The sequence below is a fragment of the Giraffa tippelskirchi genome, chromosome 9 (genome assembly GCF_054371585.1).
Source record: "Giraffa tippelskirchi isolate mGirTip1 chromosome 9, T2T-mGirTip1v1.2.pri, whole genome shotgun sequence".
Classification (NCBI taxonomy): Eukaryota; Metazoa; Chordata; class Mammalia; order Artiodactyla; family Giraffidae; genus Giraffa; species Giraffa tippelskirchi.
Window position 1 is genome coordinate 47080729 of NC_137283.1, and position 16260 is coordinate 47096988.

At 40.0% G+C, this 16260-nt stretch overlaps 1 protein-coding gene and 1 non-coding gene across 7 annotated transcripts in view; one reads left to right on the forward strand and one right to left on the reverse strand.

Moving 5' to 3' along the window:
• LOC145519981 (uncharacterized) overlaps window positions 1-16260 on the reverse strand; it is a 131387-nt gene that overhangs the window by 56619 nt on the left and 58508 nt on the right. The window lies entirely within an intron of this gene.
• TRNAW-CCA (transfer RNA tryptophan (anticodon CCA)) lies at window positions 15190-15262 on the forward strand. The gene has a single exon. It is a non-coding gene; the product is annotated as a tRNA-Trp (tRNA).

Below are 16260 nucleotides of genomic sequence, written 5' to 3' on the forward strand. Positions count from 1 at the left end.
CCAGGACACGGACACAATCTAAATGTACATCAACAGAGGAATGGATAAAAAGATATGGCAGGACTTCCCTGGTGGTCCAATCGCTAAGGATTCACTCTCCCAATGCAGGGAGTCTTAAGTTCAATACCTGGTCAGAGAACTAGCTTCCACATGCTCAACTGAGATTTTGCATGCTGCCAGTAATGATCCCATGTGCCATAACAAGACCAGACGCAGTCAAATAAACAAATACAAAAAAAAAAAAAAAAAGATATGACACATATACAAGGAGTATTACACAACCATAAAAGGAACAAAATCATGCCATTTGCAGAGATGTAGATGGACCTACAGACTGTCATACACAGTGAAGTAAGTTAGAAAGAGAAAAACAAACATCATATATTTAGGCATGTATGTAGGATCTAGGAAAATGGCACAGATGAACCTACTTCCAAAGCAGAAAAGAAGAAACAGAGATACAGATACAGAGAACAAATGTATGGACTCCAAAGGGGAAGTGGAGTGATGTGGAATGAATAAGGAAATTGGGATAGACATATACACATTCAGTTCAGTTCAGTCGTTCAGTCGTGTCCGACTCTTTGAGATGCCATGAACCGCAGCACTCCAGGCCTCCCTGTCCATCACCAACTTCCTAAGTCCACCCAAACCCATGTCCATCGAGTCGGTGATGACATCCAGCCATCTCATCCTCAGTCGTCCCCTTCTCTTCCTGCCCTCAATCTTTCCCAGCATCAGGGTCTTTTCCAATGAGTCAGCTCTTCACATCAGGTGGCCCAAGTATTGGAGTTTCAGCTTCAACATCAGTCCTTCAATGAACACCTAGTACTGATCTCCTTTAGGATGGACTGGTTGGATCTCCTTGCAGTCCAAGGGACTCTCAAGAGTCTTCTCCAAAACTACAGTTCAAAAGTATGAATTCTTCAGCACTCAGATTTCTTTGTAGTCCAACTCTCACATCCATACATGACCACTGGAAAAACCATAGCCTTGACTAGACGGACCTTTGTTGGCAAATTAATGTATAAAATAGATAACAAATGAGAACTCTACTCAGTGCTATGTGGTGTCCTAAATGGGAAGGAAATCCAAAATGAGGGGATAAATGTATATGTATGAATGATTAACTGCTGTACAGCAGAAAATAACATAACATTGTAAAGCAACTATGCCCCAATAAAATTTTTAAAAAATAATAAATAGATAATTTCAACAGACTGATTACCAGAAGTGAAACAGAATCTGTAATTTTTAAAAAACACCCTTTAAACAAAAGTCCAGGACCAGATGGCTTCATGGGAGAATTCTACCAAACCTAAAAAAAACTTATACCAATTCTCAAACTCTCCCAAAAGACTGAAGAGGAGAAAACACTCCCAAATACATTCTATGACGCCACCTGATACCAAAACCAAACAAAGATACCACCAAAAGAGAAAACTACAGGCCAGTATCTTTGATGAATACAGATGCAAAAATTCTCAACAAAATATTACCAAACCAAATCCAACAACACATAAAAGCAATCATATACCATGACCAAGTGGGATTAATCCTAAGTTCAACAAGCATAGTTCCATATACACAAATCAATGTAATACACCACATTAACGAAAGTAAAAAACCCCATGATCATCTCAATAGATGCAGAAAAAGCATTTGACAAAACTCAACATCCATTCACGATAAAAACTCTTACCAAACTGGCTATAGAGGGAACACACCTCAACATTAGAAAAGGTATTTCTGACAAGCCCACACCAAAATAACACTCAGTGGTGAAAAGCTGAGAACTTTCCCACTAAAATCTGGAACAAAACAAGGATGTCTACTCTCACCACTTCTATTCAGCATAGTATTGGAAGTCCTAGCAATCACATAAAAAGAAATACAAAGTTCAGCTTTCCGAATTGGAAAGCAAGAGATAAAACTGTCACAGATGCATATAACATGATACTATATATAGAAAGCCCTAAGGATGCCACAGTAAAACTATTAGATCTAATACAGGAATTCAGCAAAGTAGCAGGATATAAGATTAACATTCAGAAACTGGTTGCATTTTTTACACTGACAATGAAATGTCAGAAAGTTAATTAAAAAAACAATACCTTTTAAAATTTTATCAGGATTTACTTGGTGGTCCAGTGGCTAAGGCTCCGCACTCCAAACACAGGAGGTTCAGGTTCGAACCCTGGTCAGGGAACTAGATTCAACAATCTGCCAACCAAGAGTTCACATGCTGCAACTAAAAGACCCCTCGTGCTGCAGCTAAGACCCAGCACAGACAAATAAATAAATGAAAGAAAGTGAAGATTAAATAATGTTGCCCCAAAACAAACACACAAACAAATCCCTAGGAATAAATCTGACCAAGGAGGTGAAAGACTTATACACTGAAAACTATGAAACATTAACAAAGGAAATTAAAGTGGATTAAAACAAAGGGAAAGACGTCCTATGCTCTTGGATTGGAAGAATTAATATTGGTAAATGGCAATACTATCCAAAGCACTCTATGGACTGAATGTGATCTCTATCAAATTACTCATGAAATTTCTCACAGAACTAGAATAAATAATACAAACATTTATATGAAACCAAAGAAGACTCAGAATTGTCAAGTCAGGGTCAAAAAATTGTCAGGAAAAAGAACAAAGCAGGAGGTATAACTCTCACCGACTTCAGACAATGCTACAAAGCTATAGTAATCAAATAGTGTGGTATTGGTACATAAACAGACATAGTGATCAACAGAACAGAATAGAGAGCCCAGAAATAAACCACACACCCATGGTCAATTAATCTTCAACAAAGGAGGCAAGAATATAAAATGGAAAAAAAAGTCTCTTCAGCAAGTGCTGCTGGGACAGGTGGGCAGCTGCATGTAAATCAGTGAAGTTAGAACATACCTTCACATTATGCTCAAAAATAAACTCAAATTAGCTTAAAGACTTCACAAGACATGACATTATAAGAGAGAGAAGAGAGCATAGGCAAAACATTCTCTGACATAAATCGTACCAATGTTTTGTTATATCAGTTTCCCAAGACAATAGAAATAAAAACAAAAATAAACAAGTGGGACCTAATAAAACTTAGGAGCTTTCGCACAGCAAAGGAAGCCATAAATACAATAAAAAGACAAACTATGGAATGGGAGAAAATATTTGTAGATGCTATGACTGATAAGGGCTTAATTTCCAAAATATATAAGCACCTCATACAACTCAACACCACCAACAACAAAACAACCCAATGGAATAACGCACACAGGACCTAAATAGACATTTCTCCAAAGACAAAGTACAGATGGCCAACATGAAAAGATACTCAACATCACTAATCATTAGAGAAATGCAAATCAAAACTACAGCGAGGTATACCCAGGCACCAGTCATCAAAAAGCCTACAAACAATAAATGCTGGAGAGGATGTGGAGAAAAGGGCACCCTCTTAGACTGTTGGGAATGTAAGCTGGTGTAGCTCCTATGGAAAACAGTATGCAGGTTCCTCAGAAAATTAAAAATAAAATTATCATATGATCCAGCAATTCAATTCCACACTGGGGTATATACCTGGACAAAACCATAATTCAAAAAGATACATGCATGGGGCTTCCCTGGTAGCTCAGTGGTGAAGAGTCCACCAGCCAATTCAGGAGCCATGGGTTCGCTCCCTGGTCCAGGAGGATCCCACGTGCCAAGGAGCAACTGAGCCTGTGGGCCACGACTATTAAGCCTGTGCTCTAAAGCCCGGAACTGTAACTAATAAAGCCCATGTGCCCTAGAGCCGATGCTCCGCAACTAGAGAAGTCATGGCAATGAGAAGCCCACACACCACAACTAGAGAGTAGCTCCCAGCTCACTGCAACTAGAGAAAAGCGCAGCAGGAACGAAGGCCCAGGGCAGCCAAAGTAAAAAAAAAAACAAACAAAACACATGCATGGAGGGTAACATCCATCCATCCACTCACACACATAACTACTGTATTGCTCCCTGGACCCAGCTGTAACCACCAACCAGAGCGACAGAAAAATACTGTCAAGACCAAGAATATCTCGACGTGAGCTTGCCAGGGCCACTTCCTGGGCTTCTAACTGGGCAGTTTCCCTGTGTATGAACCTCAGTAAATAGGGTCACACAGGACAGACTCTCCCAGGTGCTCTGTGTTCCCTGGTCATGGACCTCGGGATGAAACATTTGATTCCATTTCCCACATCAACATTTTACTTTCAGTATTTCCCTGTGGGACTTCCCTGATGGTCAGTGGTTATGAATCCGCCTGCCAATGGCAGGTGACACACAGGTTCTAGCCTTTGTCTGGGAGGATTCCTCGTGCTGCGGGACAGCTAAGCCTGTGCACCACAGCTTCTGAGCCCAGCAGCCACAATGGTAGAAGCCTGCACGCCCCAGAGCCTGCACTCCACAACAAGAGACGCCACCGCAATGAGAAGCCCGGGCACTATAACCAGAGAAAGCCCTTGCATAACAACAAAGACCCAGCACAGCCTGAAATAAGTAAATAAATAAAAACAAAATTCTGAAAATATTTCACTGTTGGTATTTTAAAGTCTTTTTGTAGATAGCCTTTATCAGATTAAGAAATGTCTTTCTATTTCGAGTTTTCTATATGAGTATTTTATTTTTAATGAATGGGTCATGCATTTATTTCATTCAATACTTCATATGATCTACTGATTATGTGTTTCTATGCATTATTCTGCTCATCTGACATATAGTAATTTTACAGAGTTAAACCAGCCTGTATCCCTAGAATAAACCTAGAATAAATAAAATCCCCAGAATTATCACAATGTATCATCATTCATCCTATTTGTTGCTGGATTTGGTCTGATACTATCTGCTTGGGTTTTTGCATCTATTGAATAAATGCATGCATATGATTGGCCTACGATTTTTTTTTCTTTAAAATGTTTGGTAGATTTTGCTTTCAGAGTAGCACTGGCCTTATATATTAGGAACTGTTTCCCCTTTTTTTTTGTCTTTTCTGAAAAAATTCTTAAAAATAATTATATTTGTTACTAAACTTTATTGTGGAATTCAGTTGTGAAGCATCCTGGCATTTTACCTGTGGTAAGACTTCATTGTACATTCAGTTAATTTTATACAAAACCCTTCAGATTCTGCATTTCTTCTAGTATAAGTTTAGCTTACAAGCTGTGAGATATTTGTGCATTCCATTCAAATCTCTGATAAATTTTAAAAATATATGGTCATAGGTTTCTAACACCTTCAAGAATTGAAGCAATGTTCTATTTTCCTTTCTGCCTCTGTCCACATGTACTTTCTTACTGTTTTTCTTAATCGGCCTCCTGGGAGATTAATCAATTTGTTTATTCTTGTTCATAAAACAGTGTTGGATTTTAAAAAAAAGATACAGGCACCCCTATGTTCAGGGCAGCACTGTTCACAATAACCAAGACACGGGAACAACCTAAACGTCCATCTATAGATGAATGGACAAAGAAGATGTGGCACATGGAATATTGCTCAGTCATAAAAGGGAACAATATAATACCATTTGCAACAACATGGATGCAACTAGAGATTATCACACTAAGCAAGTCAGAAAGAGAAAGACATATATATCACTTTATGCTTAATCTAAAATATGGCACAAATGAACCTATCTACTAAAGACAAACAGACTCCTAGACATAGAAATCCGAGTTGTGGTTGCCAAGGAAGGGGAATGGAGAGGAATGGACTGGGAGTTTGAGGTTAGTAGATGCAAGCTATTATATATATATATATATATATATATATATAAAGGATAAAAGCAGATGACATGGGTTCAATCCCAAGGTCAAGAAGATCCCCTGGAGAAGGAAATGATGATGGACTCCTGTATTCTTGCCTGGGAAATCCCATGGACAGAGGAGCCTGGTGGGCTATATATATGGTTCATGTGATCTCAAAAAACTGGACATGTATTAGCGACTAAACAGTAACAATGACAAACAACAAAGTCCTATTGTACAGCACAGGGGACTATATCCAATCTTGTGGGATAATCCATAATGGAAAAGAATATTTTAAAAAGAATGTGTATGTGTGTGTGTGTGTGTGTGTGTGTGTGTGTGTGTGTGTGTGTATATATGTATAACTGAATCACTGCTGTACATCAGAAATTAACACAACATTGTAAATCAACTATACTTCAATAAAAACGATATTGATTTAAAAAATTATACCAATATTAATGCTGACAACCCCCAAAGGGCAAGTCCTAGTAAATACCCATTTTATCACTCAATCTACCCAAGACACTGGGAAAAAATTAAAGAAGGCAGCTGTGAGACCCCCAAATCCGCATGAATAAGCTATTGGTCTTGGCCTCTGTAGTATCTAACAATAGAGATAGGCTTGAGGAGGCAAAGAGGATTCAGAGACAACAATGAAAAACACAATCTCAGCAGCAGCCCTGGCCTCTGCCTCTCCTTGGGGTTACCCACCTTGTGACAGCCCACGGTGAGGGCAAGACTAGAAAATCTAGATCAGAGCCACTGCCCAGCTGGGAATGGATTTGTTTTAAATAAAGCAAGGAGGGCCACTGGAAGGACAAATGCCTCCTGCGTGGAAAACATCCACTGGGACCCTGCCTGACATGCAAACCAGAGAACCACTGAAAGTAGGGTTGCCCCCGTCCTGAAGGGGACTTGGGTCTCCCAAACTGATGCTGGCAGAGAGGACTGAAGCCTGACGGTGCCCAGGACCATCCCTGGCTCCCAAAAGACACCTGGTCATTTCCCGGGAGGAGCCTCGGGTAACCCTTAACATGGCAAGTGGGAAAGTTTGTTTTTGTTATTAATAGATCCACCTACTCTGTGATGACGTTTTTCCCTGGATCCTTGTCCTCCCCACTGCTGCTGCTAAGTCGCTTCAGTCGTGTCGGACTCTGTGCAACCCCACAGACGGCCCACCAGGCTCCCCCGTCCCTGGGACTCTCCAGGCAAGAATACTGGAGTGGGTTGCCATTTCCTTCTCCAGTGCATTAAAGGGAAAAGTGAAAGTAAAGTCGCTTAGTCGTGTCCGACTCTTAGCGACCCCATGGACCACAGCCCACCAGGCTCCTCCGTCCACACCCTGTACAGTAACGAGAATCGAGAAGCCCAAAGCCAAGCAATTCACACAACACACACCCCTCAGCTACTTTCTAGGAAAGTTTACCTTAGCACACCAGTTCCTGCTCATGCCTGAGTGCCCCATCCCCTTGCTGAGAAGGGAGATGCTCACTCAATTCCAGGTGAGAGTTCAATTTGGAGATTCCATCCCCCAGAGAAGGCACCCACAAGGAGAAACCACTGCTCTTGGCCATGGAGCCCACTCCAGTCACCCTCAGAGGTGGTCTCCCCTTCACCCCGTATTGTTTCTCAAATAAACCCCTCTGTCTGGGACACTGAGGTTCCTGAAAGTGCTATAATGTGCCTTTAGGTCAGGTTTCATTGAAACCCAATGCTGATGACCCACAGGAAAAACAGTAACCCTCAAGACCTGAGGCCCAGTGAGGTTCAGCATTTAACAACCCAGTTCTTAAAATATGGGCTTTCACAACCCGGCCAATTTATGTGTAATATTATGTTGGTACAAACGTAATTTCAGTTTTTGCATTGTTGAAATTTGCCATTTGATATTGGAATACATTCTTAAATAGATGTCATTATGTTATATATCATTTTAACATGCATTTCTTGCTTTATGTTTTTTTGCTGTTTATAGACTACGGAAATGATGCTAGACAAAAAGTAAATTTGAGCGATTTTCTTATTCTAGTTCAAAATGGGTTATAAAAGCAGCAGAGATTACTGACAACAACAACAATTCATTTGGCCCAGGAACTGGTAACACACACACAGTGCGGTGGGGGCTCAAGAAGTTCTGCAAAGGAGAGCCTTACAGAGGAGGAGCGCAGCGGCTGGCCGTCAGAAGCGGACAACAAACAACTGAGAGCAATCACTGAAGCTGACCTTCTTACAACTGCACAAGAAGTGGCCCAAGAACTCAATGTCAACCATTCTTTGGTCATTTCATATTTGAAGCAAATTGGAAAGAAGGAAAAGCTCAATAAGTGGGTGCCTCATGAGCTGACGTGTGTGCTAAGTCCAACTCTGCGACCCCATGGACTAGAGCCCACCAGGCCCTCTGCCCATGGGATTCTCCAGGTAAGAATACTGGAGTGGGTTGCCATGCCCTTCTCCAGGGTATCTTCCTGATCCAGGGATTGAACCTGCATCTCTTACACCTCCTGTGTTGGCAGACAGATTCTTTACCTCTAGCATCATGTGGGAAGCCCTCATGAGCCAACAGTAAACCAAAAAAAGTCATTTTGAAGTGTTGTCTCCTCTTATTCTACGTGACAATGAACCATTTCTCAATCAGATTATGACGTGTGATGAAAAGTGGATTTTATATGACAACCGGCGACAACCAGCTCAGTGGCTGGACTGAGAAGAAGCTCTAAAGCACTTCCCAAAGCTCAACTTCCACAAAAAAATGGTCATGATCATTGTTTGGTGGTCTGCTGCCTGTCTGATCCACTAGAGCTTTCTGAATCCCAGTGAAACCATTACATCTGAGAAGTATGCTCAGCAAACTACTGAGATGCACCAAAAACTGCAACACCTACAGCTGGCATTGGTCAACAGATAGGGCCCAATTCTTCTCCATGACAATGCCCAATCATATGTTGTACAACCAATGCTTCAGAAGGTGAACAAATTGGGCTATGAAGTTTTGCCTCATCCACCATTTTTATCTGACCTCTCACCAACCGACTACCACTTCTTCAAGCATCTTGACAACTTTTTTTCAGGAAAAATGCTTTCACAACCAGCAGGAGGTAAAAAATGGTTTCCAAGAGTTTGTCAAATCCTGAAGAAGGGATTTTTATATTAAAGGAATAAACAAATTTACTTCTTGTTGGCAAAAACGTGTTGATTGTAATGGTTCCTATTTTGATTAATATAGATGTGTTTGAGCCTGCGTATGATTTAAGATTCAAGGTCCAAAACTACAATTACTCTTGTACCAACCTAATACCCCTGCTTCTGCCTGCAAAGTGGAGAATACAGGCTTGTTCAAGACCTGAAGGTAGTTAATGAAGCAGTGTCCCAGTTCACTTATTAGTCCCTAATCCATACAACCATACTACCCTAAGGTTCAGAAAATGCAAACTGTTTACAGTGCTAGACCTAAAGTACACCTTCTTTTGCTTCCCCTGCACTCAGACTCCCAGTATCTATCTCTTTGCCTTTGAGTGGACTGATCCAAACGCTCGTATAACTTCCCAGCTAACCTGGATTTTGCTGCTCTAAGGCTACAGGGATAGCACTCACCAGTTGGTAAGGGGTCTCTCCTATACTATGTGGATGACCTCCTAATTTCCAGTCCCACTAGGGAAGATTCAGATGATACCACCACTCAGGTCTTCAACTTCCTAGGGGAACAAGGACACTGAGTCTCTCCTTACAAGGCCCAGATTTCCATACAACAGATTAAGTATGTGGGAAATGTGCTCACCCACCAGATGAGGACCAAAAGGAAGTCACTGCAACCCTCCAACACCCAGCTCCAACCCCAACAAAGGGGTAACTGAGGACCTTTCTGGGGATGGCAGAATTTTGCAGGATTTGGGCTCATAGCAAAGCCTCTTTATGAAGCCCTAAAAGAAAGTGACCACAAACCCCTCAACTGTGATTAAAACAGCCAACAGGTGTTCCTAGCTCTAAAATAAAAATTATGGACCACCCCTGCGTTAGGTCTCCCAAACGGAGACAATAGCTCTATATAGCTGAGAAACAAATAGCCAAAGCAATCTTGAGAAAGAAAAACAAAGCTGGAGGAATTAGGCACCCTGCCTTCAGACTATACTACAAAGCTACAGTAATCAAGACAGTATGGCACTAGCACAAAATCAGAAACATAAATCAATAGAATAGGACAGAAATCCAAGAAATAAACCCATACACCTACAGTCAATCAATATACAACAAATGAAATAAGCATATCAATGGAGAAAAGACAGTCTCTTCAATAAATGTTGCTGGGGAAAATGGACAGCTACATGTTAAAGCTAAACTCCAGTATTTTGGCCACCTGATGCAAAGAGCTGACTCATTTGAAAAGACCCTGATGCTGGGAAAGATTGAAGGCAGGAGGAGAAGGGGATGACAGAGGATGAGATGGTTAGATGGCATCACCGACTCAATGGACATGAGTTTAGGTAAACTCCGGGAGCTGGTGATGGACAGGGAGGCCTGGTGTGCTGCGATTCATGGGGTCTCAAAGAGTTGGACACAACTGAGCGACTGAACTGAACTGAACTGACATGTAAAAGAATGAAATTAGAACATTCTTTTAACATCATACACAAAAACTTTTGATCCATCTCCTAGAGTAATGGAAATAAAAACAAAAATAAACAAATGAGATTCAGTTAAACTCAAAAAGCTTTTGCACAGCAAAGGAAACCATAAACAGAATGGCAGACAATATTTGCAAATGATTCCAAACAAGAGAGTAACCCCCAAAATTTACAAACAGCTCATATAACTCAATATAAAAAATAACAAACAAATGATTTTCCATGGTGGTCCAGTGGTTAAGATTCTGTGCTTCCACTTCAGGGTGCATGGGTTCAGTCCTTGGATGGCGAAGTTCTGCATGCCACAAGGTGTGGCCAAAAAACCCCCAAGCAAACCAATCAAAAATTGGGCAGACCCATACATACATTTCTTCAAAGAAGACATACAGATAGCCAAGCGGGACATGAAAAGATGCTTAACACTGCTAATTATTAAAGAAATGCAAATAAAAACTATAATGAGATATCACCTCATACCAATCAGAATGGCCTCATCAAAAAGTCTACACACAATAAATTCTGGAAAGGGTGTGGAGAAAGGGGAACCCTACTATACTGCTGATGGCAATATAAATTGGTACAGCAACTATGGAGAACAGGATGGAGGTTCCTTAAAAAAACTAAAAATAGAACTACAGTATGAATAAGCAGTCCCACTCCTGGGCATACACCCAGAGAAAACCATAATTCAAAAAGATAGATGCACCCCAATGTTCATTGCAGCACTATTTACAATAGCCAGGACATGGAAATAACCTAACTGTACATCAACAGAGGAATGGAGGACTTCCCTGGTGGTAAACTGGATAAGAATCTGTCTGCTAATGCAGGGGACACTGGTTTGATCCCTGCTCTGGGAAGATTCCACATGCCGCAGAACAACTAAGCCTGTGCACCCACAAGTACCAAACCCACACACAACAAATACTGAACCGCCTGCTACAACTACTGAAGCCCATGCTCCCAGAGCCTGAGAAGCCTGTGCCCTACAGTGAAGACTCAGTGCAAACAAAAAATAAACAAAAATTTTAAAATAAATTATTTCAAAAAAAGAACAAGATATGGTAGGACTTCCCTAGTGGTCCAGTGACTAAGGTTCCTCACTCCCAATGCAGGGGGCCTCAGTTTGAACACTGGTCAGGGAACTAAATTCTGCATGCTACAGCTAAGCATTCACAAGCCCTAACTACAGATCCTGCATGCCTCAATAAGACCTGGCACAGTCAAATAAATAAATAAATATTTTTTTATAAAAGAAGATATGGCATGTATATATAATGGAATATTACTTAGCCATAAAAAGGAACAAAAATTGTGCCATTTCCAGAGATGTGGATGGACCTAGAGACTGTCATACATGGTGAAGTGAGTCAGAAAGAGGAAAAAACCCCATAAATTAACTTGTATATGTGAAATCTAGGAAAAAGGTACAGATAGACCTATTTGCAAAGCAGAAATAGAGATACAGATGTAGAGAACATATGGACACCAAGGGGGAAAAGGAGGGGTGGGATGCATTGGGAGATTGAGACAGATATATACAGACTACTATGTATAAAACAGATAACTAACGAGAATGCACTGTATAGCACAAGGAACTGTGCTCAATGCTCTGTGGTGACTGAAATGGGAAGGAAATCCAAAAAAGAGGAAATACGTGTGTGTATATATATAGCTGATTCACTCTAATGTACAGCAGAAACTAACAACATTGTCAAGCAACTATACCCCAATAAAATTTAAAAAAAAGATAATTTGGACAGACCAATCACTATAAGTGAAATATAATCTGTAATTAAAAAAAAAAAAAAAAACTCCCTACAAACAAAAGTCCAGGACCAGATGGTTTCATAGGCAAATTCTACCATACATACAAAGAAGGACTTACACCAATTCTCAAACTCTCCCAAAAGACTGAAGAGGAGAGACTACTCCTAAATACCCACTGTGAAGCCACCAACACCCTGATACCAGGCAAAGATACCACCAAAAAAGAAAATTAGAGGCCATTATCTTTGATGAACATAGATGCAAAAATTCACAACAAAATAATAGAAAACCGAATCCAACAACACAGAAAAAAGATCACACTCCACAACTAAGTGGGATTTATCCCAAGTTCACAAGCACAGTTCAACATACACAAATCAATGTAATACACCACATTAACAAATATAAAAAACCACATGACCATCTCAATAGATGCAGAAAAAGTATTCAACAAAATTCAACATCCATTCATAAAAAAAAACTCTTATCAAAGTGGATATAGAGGGAACACATCTCAACATAAGAGAAGCCATTTCTGACAAACCCACAACCAAAATAATACTAAATGATGAGAAGCTGAGAATCTTCCTGCTAAAATCTGAAACAAGACAAGGATGTCCACTCTCACCACTTCTATACAGCATAGTACTGGAAGTCTTAGCCACAGTGGTCAGACAATAAAAAGAAATAAATGCTTTCCAAACTGAAAAGCAAAGGCTAAGATTGTCACTAGATGCAGATAACTAGATACTACATACAAAAAGTTCTAAGGACTCCACACTTAAACTACTAGATCTACTACTAAATAAAAGAATTCAGCAAAGTAGCAGGAAACAAGATTAAAAATCAGAAATTGGTTGCATTTCTTTACACTGACAATGAAATATTAGCAAAGTAACGTGAAATATATATATACCTTTTAAAATTGCACTGGGACTTCCCTAGTGGTCCAGTGGCTAAGACTCTATACTCCAAGTGCAGAGGGCCTGGGTTCGATCCCTGGCCAGGGAACTAGATCCCACATGCTGCAACTAAGATTTGCATGCCCCAGCTACAGATCTCTCATGCCACAACTAAGACCCAGCACAGTCAAATAAATAAATGCTTAAAAAAAAAAAAAGATGAAATGGCACATATAAACAATGAAATGTTAACTCAGAAAAAGCAATGAAAACTGTCATTTGCAGAGACGTGGATGAACCCAGAGACTGTCATGCATGGTGAAGTAAGTCAGAAAGACAAAAACAAATATCATGTATTAACCCATATATGTGGAATCTAGAAAAATGGTACAGATGAACCTATTTGCAAAGCAGTAATAGAGATACAGCCATAGAGAACAAATATGGACACCAAGGGGGGAAAGGCAGGGTGGGGTACATTGGGAGATTGGGATAGACGTATAGACACTACATAAATAACTAATGAGAACCTACTGTATAGCACAGGGAATTGTGCTCAATGCTCTGTGGTGACCTAAATGGGAAGGAAATTCAAAGAGGAGATATATATAAATATATAAAATATATACAGTTGATTCACTTTACAGCAGAAACTAACACAATACTGTCAAGCAACTCTAATCCAATAAAAATTTTTAAAACATAATTTGGACAGACTGATCACTAGAGTATAACAGAATCTGTAATTTAAAAAAAAGAAAACAACTCCCTACTAACAAAAGTCCAGGACCAGATGGCTTCACAGGCAAATTCTACCAACATACAAAGAAGAACTTACACCAATTCTTTTCAAACTCTCCCAAAAAGACTGAGGAGAACACTCCCAAATACTCCCTATGAAGCCACCAACACTCTGATACGAAAAGCAGACAAAGACACTACCAAAAAAGAAAATTAGAGGCCAGTATCTGTGATGAATATAGATGCAAAAATCTTCAACAAAATATTAGCAAATTGGATCAGTCCAACACCACATAAAAAATGTCACAAACCACTACTTGGGATTCATTCCAAGTTCACAAGCATAGTTTAACATATGCAAATCAACGTACTACACCACATTAATGAAGGTCAAAAACCTGGGCTTTCCTGGTGGCTCAGCTGGTAAAAAATCTGCCTGCAATGTGGGAGACCTGGGTTCAATCCCTGGGTTAGGAAGATCCTCTGGAGAAGGGAATGGCTACCCACTCCAGTATTCTGGCCTGGAGAAGTCCATGGACTATATAGTTCATGGGGTCACAAAGAGTTGGACACGACTGAGCGACTTTCACTTCACTTCACATGACCATCTCAATAATTGGTACAGAAAGAGCATTTGCCAAAAATTCAACATCCATTCTTACCAACTCCCAACTCTTACCAACTGGGTATAGAAAGAACACATCTGAGCATAGGAGAAGCCATATCTGACAAACCCATAGCAAAAATAATACTGAATGGTGAAAAGCAGAAAGTCTTCCTGCTAAAATCTGGAACAAGACAAGAATATCCACGCTCAATCACCAGTATTGGAAGTCCTATAATCCATGGGTTCGCAGGGAGTCGGACGCGACTGGGCAACTAAGCACAACACAGAACAGCCACAGCAATCAGACGATAAAAAGAAATAAACGGTATCAGAATTGGAAAGCAGGAGGTAAAATTGTTACTAGATGCATATAACATATATATAAAGTACTAATAAGGACTCCAAACTAAAACTACTAGCTTTAATGAAAGTGGAAGGGTTAGTTGTTCAGTCATGTCTGACTCTTTGCTACCCAATGGACTGTTGCCCACCAGGCCCCTCTGTCCATGGAATTCTCTAGGCAAGAATACTGGAGTGGGTAGCCATTCCCTCCCCCAAGGGATCTTCCCGACCCAGGGATCGAACCAGGGTCTCCTGCATTGCAGGCAGATTATTTACCATCTGAGTCACCAGGGAAGCCCACTAGATCTAACAAAGGAATTCAGAAAAGTAGCAGGAAACAAGATTATCATTCAGAAATTGGTTGCATTTCTTTACACTGATAATGAAATATTAGAAAGGTAATTTTTAAAAAATACTTTTTAAAATTGCACCAGAACTTCCCTGGTGGTTCAGTGGCTAGGGCTCTGAACTCCAAATGCAGAGGGCCCAGGTTTGATCCCTGGTCAGGAAACTACACGCAACAAGCTGCAACTAAGAGTTCACATGCCACAAGTAAAAGATGAAAGATCCCACGTGTCACAGCTAAGACCCAGTGCACCAAATAAAGAAATGAGCAAAAATAAAGAAAAAATAAATAAACTGCATCAAAACAAACACACAAACAATCCCTAGAGATAAATCTGACCAAGGAGGGAAAAGACTTATATGCTGAGAACTATAAAATATTAACAAAGGAAATTAAAGTGGATTCAAAGAAATGGAAAGATATCCTATGCTCTTGGATTGGAAGAATTAGTATTGGTAAATGGCAATACTACCTAAAGAAATCTACAGATTGAATGTGATCCTTATCAACATATCCATGACATTTTTCACAGAACTAGAATAATACAAAAATGTATATAGAAACATTAAAGACCCAAAATTGCCAAAGCAATACTATGGGAAAAAACAAAGCAGGAAGTATAACTCTCCCAGACATCAGACAATACCACAAAGTTACAGTAATCACAACAGTGTGTACAAAAAGAGACATAGAGATCAGTGGGACAGAAGAGAAACAGTAATCACAATACTGTGTACAAAAAGAGACATAGAGATCAGTGGAACAGAAGAGAAAGAAACAGAAATAAACCCCCAAACCCAGAGTCAATTAATCTTGGACAAAGGAGGCAAGAATATGCAATTGGAAAAAGACAGTCTCTTTAGCAAATGGTGCTGGGATAGCTGGACAGCCACATGTAAATCAGTGAAGCCAGAACACACTCTCACACAAAAATAAACTCAAAATGGCTTAGACTTCAACCTAAGACATGACACCATAAAACTCCTAGAAGAGAGCACAGGCAAAACATTCTCTGACATAAGTCATACCAATGTTTTCTTAGGTCAGTCTCCCAAGGCAATAGAAATAAAAGCAAAATAAACAAATGAGACCTAATAAAACTTACAAGCTTTTGCACAGCAAAGGAAGCCATAAATAAAAGAAAAAGAGAACTTACGGAATGG